Source organism: Hyperoodon ampullatus (genome assembly GCF_949752795.1).
Source record: "Hyperoodon ampullatus genome assembly, chromosome: 1".
Lineage (NCBI taxonomy): Eukaryota > Metazoa > Chordata > Mammalia > Artiodactyla > Ziphiidae > Hyperoodon > Hyperoodon ampullatus.
In genome coordinates this window covers 19,428,402-19,439,746 of record NC_136914.1, presented here as the reverse complement: position 1 = coordinate 19,439,746, position 11,345 = coordinate 19,428,402, and the positions used below count along the sequence as shown (strand labels likewise).

The 11,345-nt window shown below is 35.3% G+C and overlaps 1 pseudogene across 1 annotated transcript; it reads left to right on the top strand.

The window, feature by feature from the left end:
- Nucleotides 1-438: 438 nt before the first annotated feature.
- Nucleotides 439-1,015, top strand: LOC307062726 (AP-3 complex subunit sigma-1-like; annotated as a pseudogene). Its single transcript has one exon. The product of its transcript is annotated as an AP-3 complex subunit sigma-1-like (transcript).
- The last annotated feature ends 10,330 nt before the right edge of the window (nucleotides 1,016-11,345 follow it).

Below are 11,345 nucleotides of genomic sequence, written 5' to 3'. Positions count from 1 at the left end.
TGTACAGATTCAATAAATATTGTCAATATTGTGTTGCACACACACATTAATCATGTAATCTTAAAATATTTAAAACATATAGAGGAATATCTTTATGACTTTGAGGTAGGAAAAGATTTCTTAGTTACAAAACTTAAAAAAATAATATCCATAAAGAAAAAAAAGACACTTTCATTACATGATGATTTAAAAGTTCTATATAAATAAAGTAACCATATATAAAATTAAATAAGTGACAAATTAGGAAGATGTAATATTTATTTTATATCATGTATATGTACATACGTATATATGACTGAAAAAATTAGTATTTGAAAAGTGTTCAAGGGGTGCGGGAGGGGGCAGGTGGGGAAGGATTGCCAGCAAGATCCCGAGGCGAGGCTCACGCGTCCGCCCCCGTCCTAGCCCCAGCTCCCACCCGGTTGGCCGGGCTCAGCCATGATCAAGGCAATCCTCATCTTTAACAACCATGGGAAGCCACAGCTCTCCAAGTTCTACCAGCCCTACAGTGAAGATACACAACAGCAAATCATCAGGGAGACATTCCATTTGGTATCTAAGAGAGATGAAAATGTTTGTAATTTCCTAGAAGGAGGATCATCATTTGGAGGATCTGACAACAAACTGATTTATAGACATTATGCAACGTTATATTTTGTTTTCTGTGAGAATTCTTCAGAAAGTGAACTTGCATTTTAGATCTAATTCAATTATTTGTGGAAACATTAGACAAGTGTTTTGAAAACGTCTGTGAAGTGGATTTAATTTTCCATGTAGACAATGTTCACAATATCTTTGCAGAAATGGTGATGGGGAGAATGGTATTGGAGACAAACATGAATGAGACTGTTACACAGATTGATGCACAAACTAAATTGGAGAAATCTACGGCTGGCTTAGCAGGAGCTCCAGCCCGTGCTGTATCAGCTGTAAAGAATATGAATCTTCCTGAGATCCCAAGAAATATTAACATTGGTGACATCAGTATAAAAGTGCCAAACCTTTCCTCTTTTAAATAAAACATTTAAAAGGCCACTCCCAGGTAAAATCTGGGGGAAAAGTCATCTAAGTTTACCATGCAGTTGTTTACCAAAAATAGAGGAGGAGAGTCTTAACTTTTGCTCTTGGATTTAAGTCAAGGTACTGTATAGAATTTATGTCAAATCAGTATGGAAGTTCATTGTTGCTTTTCTTGCTCAGTGATTTTAAAGAAATTGAGTAGTTACAGTGTGAATTTTTTCTTTATTTTCTAAACTGCATTCCTATGGCCACCTAAGGCATGCCTCTATGTACTGGCTACTACAGTATTTTGAAAAGTGATACATTTCTTTAAATTATATACAACCCAAAATGTTGGTGTTTTGTATGGATCACAAGTACAGCATTCCTAATTCTTTCTTTTATTTTTCACAATTGGTATTTAAAGAAAGAAGTATGCACTGCATGGAAACATTATGACCTTTTTCTCTTAGTTTAAATAAACTCTGAGGTAACTGGACTTTAAAAAAAAAAAAGTGTTCAAGCCAATCAATTTAAGATAAAGTTCAACAGAAAAATACATCAAAGAATTAGAATAGCAATTCATAAAAAGGAAAACCTGAATAACAATAAAAAATATGAAAAGATGATCCATCTCATAATAGAAGCTCAGAATCAGCCAAATGAAAATTAAAATGAGATAATATAGTACTTCACACACATCAGATTGAAAAAATTAAGACAGACTCTACCAAGTGAGGCTGTGGAAATCAAATAACTCTCCTATATAGTGGTGAAATATAAATTGACAAAACTGTGAAATGTACCATACTATGTAGCAATTCTACCACCAGGCTTATTCTAAAGTGCTCATGGAGAGAAATATATGAGCATTGATTACAGCTTTGTTCATAATTAGGAATACTTGGAAAAACTTTATATATCCACTAATAAGACAAGGGATAAATAAATTGAGGGATATTAAGTCACTGTATTACACTGGAGTTAAAATGAATGAGTTAAAGATATATGCCAAAAAGGTATCGTTTATATAAAATAAAAAACCAGTCAATAATGTTGTATATCACTTATGAATGTGCAAGTATGTGGTACAAACACATATATGAGAATAATGATACAAATTAAGAAAACTGTTATGTCTAAGGGGGGAGGTGAAGAACTTATTTAAAAAGTATTCCATAGGTGGCTTTAGTGTCCTTGCTTATAGCTTTAGTTTTCATTTGGTTAAAAATATATGACAGGGACTTCCCGGGTAGTGCAGTGGTTAGGAATCCACCTGCCAATGCAGGGGACACAGGTTTGATCCCTGGTCTGGGAAGATCCCACATGCCGCACAGCAACTAGGCCCGTGAGCCACAACAACTGAGCCTACTCTCTAGAGCCCGTGAGTCACAACTTCTGAGCCAGTGTGCTGCAACTACTGAAGCCCGCACTCCTAGAGCCCGTGCTCCACAACAAGAGAAGCCACTGCAACGAGAAGGCCCTGCAACAAGAAGGCCACGCACCGCAATGAAGAGTAGGCCCCACTCACCGCAACTAGAGAAAGCCCGTGTGCAGCAACAAAGATCCAACACAGCCAAAATATATATATGATGAAATTATATATATATTTGATATAGCTTAAAATTTATTATTATTACACAGGTGTTTTTTATTAGGTTTTCCTTGGTTCTCACGTTTAAAATCTTTCATAACAAAAGTCAATTTAAAATACAATAAGTTTTTCTACTTGTGTTACAACATTAGAAAGAGGCAGAAGTGCCTTAAAAATTGGATTATTAGATTTTGTGCATTTTATTTTAAATTTCCATCAAATTATTGTGTGTGCCTGTATGTTTCATTTTTACTATTTTTTTATTTCTCCTTTATTGACAAATAAAATTGTAAGATATTTAAAGTGTCCATCATGGTGATTTGTTATATGTATACATTGTATAAGGATGCCCCCCCTTCTGGTTAACTGACACATTCATCATCTCACATATTTATTTATTTATTTATTTTTAATTTGTATTATTGTGTTTTTGGTGAGAACATTTAGCAAATTTCTTAGCAAATTTCAATTATATGATATAGAGTTGACAGTTATAGTCATAACGTTATTCATTAGACCCTCAGACCTCATTCATTTTACAGCTGATTTGTACACTTTTACCCATTTCTCCCTATTTCCCCTACTCCCAGCCCCTGGCAACTACTTTTCTATTCTGTTTCTATGAGTTTGACCTTTTTTCTTTTAGAGTAAACATATAAGTGATGCCATGGAGTACTTATTCTTCTCTGTCTTATTTCACTAAGCATAATGTTCTCAAATTCCATTCACTTTGTCTCAAATGGCAAAGTTTCCTCTTTCTCATGGCTGAATAATATTTCATTGTGTGTGTGAATATATATATATAGTGATATTGTGAATATATAGTGAATATATTGATATGTCATATATATATATCACATCTTCTTTATATGTCATATATATATATATCACATCTTCTTTATCCATTCAACTGTTGACGAACACTTTGGTTGTTTCTATATCTTAGCTAATGTGAATAATGGTATAATGAACATGGGAGTGCAGAAATATCTTAGATGTCCTGTTCTCTTTTCCTTTGGATACATTTAGATACATACCCAGAAGTGGAATTGTTGGATCACTATGATAGACCTGCTTTTAATTTTTTGAAAAACCTCTAAACTGTTTTTCATGGTGGCTGCACCAATTTACTTTCCCATCAACAGTTCATGAGGGTTCCCTTTTCCCCATAACCTTGTCTACACATTATTTCTTTTTGATAACAATCATCCTAACCAGTGTAAGGTGATATCACATCGTGCTTTTGATTTGTATTTCCCTGATGAGTAGTGATGTTGAGCACCTTTTCATGTACCTGTTGACCATTTGTATGTCTTCTTTGGAAAAATGTCTCTGCCCATTTTTAAATTGGATTGTTTGCTCTTTTGCTATTGAGTTGTATGAGTTCCTTACATACTTTGTATACTAACCCCTTCTCAGATACATGATTTGCAAATATTTCCCCCCATACCATAGGTTGTCTTCTTTTTATTTTGTTGACAGTTTCCTTTGCTGTGAAGAAGCTTTTTAGTTTAATGTAGTTCCACTAGTTTATGTTTGCTTTTATTTTCTTTGCTTTTGATGTCAAATTAAAAAAAAAAGTCACTGTCAATACTGATGTCAAGGAGCAAGGTCCCTATTTTTTCTTCTAGAAGTTTTATGATTTCACGTCTTGTGTTCAAGTCTTCAATCGATTTTGAGTTGATTTTTGTGTGTGGTTTAAGATAGGGGTTCAGTTTCATTTTTTTAATGACAAAAGAAACTAGAGGGCTTCAACATCCTTTATGACAATGTTTCTCTGCAAAATACATTCTCTCTATTGATACCTTTCATTTCAAAACAATGAAAATTCACATTGAATTAAATCAATGTTAAATGCTGAATATAATCAGTTGCATATAATGGTCACTCTTTGTTTTGCTCTTTTAAAAGTTTTTAAGTATCATCAGTGTCTCCCTGTATTATGTAAAATCTTTGATCAGATGAATGCAACTTACAAGACGTAGTTGCAGAATTATTATAATTTTTAATGTCCCTATTAACTTTTTTTGTATTTCAATGTTAAGTCCTTTCAGATTGTCTGCTTTTATCTTTTTTGGTCTTTTATGGGTGCAATTAAGCAGTATATCAGAATCAAGAAAAACAATTTAAAATTATGATCTCCACAACCATCATGTGATAAAGCACCTGAAAGGCTAAATCTTGAGTATGCTCATTCAGTCTCCCCTAATAGCTGTAAAAGTACACTTGATCACTCAAGCTGTTCCGTATTAAAGGGGGAAATATCTTTTATTATTGAAAATATCCACTGATTTTTCAAAGTAGAAATTCAAAGGTGTCATTATAGGTTTTCATCACTTGATATTACCCACCTTGCAAATCAATATGTTTTCAATTTCCCTGTGACTTCCACTCAGCAAACACTGATTGGAAAATGACTTCACAAAAGACAGGCTGGGCTTCCCTGGTGGGGCAGTGGTTGAGAGTCCGCCTGCCGATGCAGGGGACACGGGTTCGTGCCCTGGTCCAGGAAGATCCCACATGCTGTGGAGCGGCTAGGCCCGTGAGCCATGGCCGCTGAGCCTGTGCGTTCGGAGCCTGTGCTCTGCAACGGGAGAGGCCACAACAGTGAGAGGCCCGCGAACAGAAAAAAAAAAAAAAAAAAAAAAAAAAGACATGCTAAAGCTTAGATATCATTGTGACACAATCATGTGCATGGTTCTAATAGCAGATATTAATTATTTAAGATTTACATTTTATGACTCACATTTAGCTAAACACAACCTGCAAACTGCTCTGGCATAGCCAGCTAAGAAATATCAGTTTAAAGTTCCTGATTAACTTTTATTTTTCTTTAAAAAAATTTTTTTTGATGTGGACCTTTTTAAAGTCTTTACTGAACTTGTTGCAATATTGCTTCTGTTTTGGTTTTTTGGCCGCGAGACATGTGGGATCTTTGTTCCCAGACCAGAGATCGAACCCACACCCCCTGAACTGGCAGGGGAAGTCTTAACCACTGGACCACCAGGGAAGTCCTCTGATTAACTTCTGAAAGGGTTTATCGTTCTGTAGGGAGGGTAAAGAGGCCATTATTATATCTGCCAAGGACTGTGCTGCATGCTGATGAATTTTGTAAACTCTTATATTATTTAAACTTTATAACAAGAGAGTATATGTGGCTATTAAATTAATTTTATGGATGCTAAAGGATGTATCTAGAATAGTAAAATTCCTTGCCCAAGGACACATGCACAGTAAGGGTTTATCAGAGTCCAAAATCTATGTTCTTTCTCCTACTTCACCACTCTGACCCTGGATCCACCACTGATTTAGCAAAGACTCATAACTTAATAAACCCAAGCAAGTGAGTTTATATGAACGAGATCAAAAGTCAAAGCTAGTCCATGAGTTGAAGATGGAGTTAACAACAGAAATTAAACTCAATTATTGGGTGAACAGACTTGTGGCGGTTGCAAACTGCACAAGTTTCAGCCATTTAGACACGTAAGACAAGAATAGAAACATACCAGTAAGAAGTGAAAAAGGTGACATCAGTGACACAGCAGCCTACGAACACTGATATTGTGGGGAAAGAGCTTCACAGCTCTCAACAACCTTTTGGTATATACTGCAATAGTATACATTTAAAAAGAAGACTCAGAGCCCTTAAGAGAAGTCTAGTTTCTTATTTTTGGGGTGTATTATATTTAAGAATATTTACATAAAAGTGGTTAAAATGCTATAAAGATATAAGGTTTTGTTAAAAACGTAAGAATGCCACAGTTGCTTAAGCTTCCTATCTATGCTGTGATCATGCCCTTAAGTACCTGCAAAGCCCTTCTCTCCCACTTCCACACCAGGGGGCAGCATATTTTTAAAAGGCTTCAAATTGAAACACTGGTATCCCTTGCATCTGTTGGCGCCTCCAGTTAGCACATGTCAAGACAGAGTTAGAAATGCAAGGAAAAATAAGAGGAGAGGAGAGGATTGTAGTAGAAGTAGGCCTCAAAATCCTTCTGACAATTCTAACGGTCTGACACCTGTAAAAGAGGATAAGAATGGAAGGTCGGGTAGGAAAAGTATCAGACTACACTGAAGCTCTGAAAAAGCCAGCAGGCCCATGTGGGAGCTCAAGCACAGACTGCTGGGAGAGGAGTCCTGCACCTGCACAGGGAAGAAATGGTCACGCTTAATATCACCACCATGCTCAGCCATTGCATGGCCTCAGGCAAATGCTGTGTTATATCCTGAAGGCACTGAAGCTGGAGGGTGTCAGCTAACTGAACCCCTTACAGCTGATCATCCAGTTCTTTTGTGAAAGGAGATACAAGCAGTACATTTCTGTGGCTGTCACAGGCTCTGCCACAAGTTCAGCAGTCGCAGTCTTCTTCCTCTGGTTTTGAACCCCTTTCCTTCTATCTGATCCTAAGGTGGTCTTCTGACTTTTTCTGACGTTACTCTTTTCTCCAGTGTTCGGTCATGGCTGATTTGAGCCTGAAGTTGCCACCCCAGTCTTGTAGCCACATCATCTGTTTCTATCTGTAGCTTTCTGTTCAGTATGGAGGACTAAATCTTAACCCAGTGTTCCTAATCCAGGCACTGTGCTTTGCTTTTCTCTCTACAGAAACCTGATAAGTTCAACTCTGATTTGGCCTAAAATTCAGGATTAATGGTACAGTAATTGCATTCGTCTTCTATTTAATGCATTTAATGGAAACAATGAATATACACTGAGTATCAATTCCAATCTGATGTTGATTACTTGGAAACTTAATATATGAGTCACCTCCACTTTTGAAAGATTCTTATTGAAATGCAATGCATATATATGAGTATGTGGGTATGTGTATCTTACATTCACTCTTTCGTTTTCTTTCTTTTGTTCTTCTTTCTTTCCTTCCTTCTGTCCTTCTTTCCTTTTCCCCCTTTTTTAGTGTAGCACACTTGATTTACAATATTGTGTTAGTTTCAGTTATATGCCAAATTAATTAGTTATATATTTTTTCAGATTTTTTCCATTACAGGTTATTAAAAGATATTGAATATGGTTCCTGTGGTATACAGTAAATTCTTGTTGCTTATCTATTTTATGCATAATAGTTTGTACCTGTTAATCCCATACTATTAATTTATCCCACTGCCCTTCCCCCTTTGGTAACTATAGGTTTGTTTTCTATGTCTGTGAGTCCATTTCTGTTTTGTATATAGATTCATTTGTATTATTTTTTTATTCCATATATAAGTGATATAATATTTGTCTTACTCTGTCTGACTCACTTCACTTAGTATGATATTCTCTAGGTCCATTCATGTTACTGCAAATGGCAATATTTCATTCTTCTTTTTATGGCTGAGTAATATTCCATTGTGTGTGTGTGTGTGTGTGTCTGTGTATACACACAATGTAATATATATATATATATATTCATCTTCTTAAGTCAATTTTCTGTTGATGGGCATGGAAAAATATCCCTTGTTTTTGGATTGGAAGAATTAATATTGTTAAAATGGCCATACTAGCCAAAGCAATCTATAGATTTAATGTGATCCCTATCAAAATACCCACAACATTTTTCACAGAACTAGAACAAATAATCCTAAAATGTATACTGAATCACAAAAGACCTAGAACCGCCAAAGCAACCCTGAGGAAAAAGAACAAAGCTGGAGGCATAACCCTCCAGACTTCAGACAATGATACAAAGCTACAGTAATCAAAACAGCATGGTATTGGCACAAAAACAGACATATGGATCAATGAAACAGAATAGAGAGCCCAGAAATAAACCCATACACCTACAGTCAATTAATCTATGACAAAGGAGAAAGAATATACAATGGAGAAAAGGCAGTCTCTTCAGCAAGTGGTATTGGGAAAGCTGGAGAGCCTTGTGTAAATCAATGAAGTTACAACACTCCCTCACACCATATATAAAAATAAGATCAAAATGGTTTAAATACCTAAATATAAGACATGACACCATAAAACTCCTAAAAGAGAATATAGGCAAAACCTTCTTGGACATAAATCATAGCAATATTTTCTTAGATCAGTCTCCCAAGGCGAAAGAAATAAAAGCAAAAATAAACAAATGGGACCTAATCAAACTTAAAATCTTTTGCACATCAAAGGAAACCATAAACAAAACTAGAAGACAACCTACTGAATGGGAGAAAATATTTGTAAATAATGCAACTGACAAGGGATTAATATCCAAACTATACAAACAGCTTATACAACTCAGTATCAAAACAAACAAACAGACAAACAAAACAACCCAATCAGGAAATGGGCAGAAGACTTAAATAGACATTTCTCCAAAGAAGACATACAGATGGCCAACAGGCACATGAAAAGATGCACAACATCATTAATTATTAGAGAAATGCAAATCAAAACTACAATGAGGTATCACCTCACACCAGTCAGAATGGCTATCATCAAAAAATCCACCAGTAATAAATACTGGAGAGGGTGTGGAGAAAAGGGTACCTTTGTACACTGTTGGTGGGAATGTAAATTCATGCAGCCACTATGAAGAACAGTATGGAGGTTCCTTAAGAAACTAAAAAGAGCTACCATATGATCCAGCAATCCCACTCATGGGCATATATCTGGAAAAGATAAAAACTCTAATTGGAAAAGATACATGCGCCCCAATGATCATAGCAGCACTATTTACAATAGCCAAGACATGGAACAATCCAAGTGCCCTTCCTTCCTTTTATTTATTGAAAAACTGCATATTATTTTTAACAGAGCTGTTTACACGTTTACAAAAAGACATATATAAGGAGAAATACAAAACCACAATAAGATATCACTTCATACCTACTAGTATGGCTAAAACAGGAAAGACAACAAGTGTTGGTGAGAGTGTGGAGAAATCTGAACTCATGCATTGCTTGTGAGAATATAAAATGGTGCAGCAACTTTGGAAAATAGTCTAGCAGTTCCTCAAAATAGTATACTTAGAGTTACTACATAACCCAACAATTCTACTCCTAGGTATATACCCAAAAGAATTGAAACATATGCCCACATATAAACTTGTACACAGATGGTCATAACAGTATTATTCATAATATCCAAAACGTGGAAACAATCCAAATGCCCAAAAACTGATGAATGAATAAACAAAATGTTGGATATTCTTGCAATAGAATATTATTCAACCACAAAAAAGAATGAAGTGCTTATACATGCTGCAACAAAAATAAAATATGGCAAGTGAAAGAGACCAACCACAAAAGCCACATATTGCTTAATTCCATTTATATTAAATGTCGAAAACAGGCATATCCACAGATTAAGTAGAACAGTAGTTTCCAAGGACTGGAGGAAGGAGATAGGCAGTGACTGATAAATGGTACTGGATTTCTTTTGGGTGATGAAAATGTTCTAGAATTAGATGTGGTGTTGGCTGTATAACTTTGTGAATAATTCGTTTATATATACCATATATATAGACAGAGAGAGAGAGAGAGAATTGGGCACTTTTAAAAGGGTGAATTTTACGATGTGTGAATTAAATCTCAATAAAACTCACACACACACAACCAAATCAAAAATTTTTTTCAATATGAGGCCAAAATGTGAATGAAAAACGCAGTTATTATCTGAATATTTAGTTTTAATGCCAACTATACTAACCAGCTTTCAAGATTATCTTGAATCAACCTCTGCCTATATACACATTCATATAGTTCACTCGCATATAATTTGGCCTATATGACCAATAAAATTCAGTAGAAACAATGGTATGTGTCTTCCAAGATTAGATTATGAAGGCACTGTGGCTTCCATCCTGGTCACTCTCTCTTGCATCAGTCTGTCTTGGAGAAGCCAGCCATGCAGTGCGTGGCATGAAGAATCCAAGACATAAGGCACTGAAGTTTCCTCCCAACAGCCAGGTGAGTGAGCTGAGGTCAAGCCTTTAGAGAAAAGCAGCATGGGCTAACAGCTTGATTGTGACCTCATGGGAGAACCTGAACTAGAACTACATAGCTAAGCTGCTGCCAGAATCCTGACCCTTAGAAAGTGTGTGAGAGAGTTAATTGTTTCAAGCTGCTAAATTTTGAGGCAATTTGTTATGTAGCAATAGATAATATACATAGGCAAACTTGTAGACATATAGGTGTTGGGTGGCAGGTATATAAACATATATTTACATATTTTATTAAATATATAAATATGTGTATAATACACAAATATATAAAATATATAAATATATTTACATATTTTATGATAATATATACTATATTTTATATACTATTAAATATAATTATTGCATTTATACATGTCCCGTTAGAAAAAGAGTTACAAGAGATGAAGAGAAAAATACACAAAGGAGATAAAAATGAGAGAAAAGAAATAAAGTATTGCCAGAGAGTCACATGTTCTTTGAACTTAACAACAGAAAGAAAAGGATAATGCAGAGTTTCTTAACAAAAACAGTAGACCAATGAAGACACTAAGGACTACTCCCCATGAAAACCCTAGAGCATTATATGCATTTTCAGCCAAGGGATCAAGTGCATTAAATAAATATCATAAGTCACAAGCAACCCTAAACATCTAAACTCCTTGAGGTATATGTGTACTCAAAAGCAAAACCACCATTAGATGAAATTTTAATGTACTTTTCATGGTTCTTACTTTGAGAGCTTTAGAACAGTGTTGAATAGAGGGTTGAGAGTGGAGTTGAAATAAGTCCTAATGCTAAGATCATTGATCTGATGGTCTGGTGTTACAAGTCCTTAAAATTCAGAT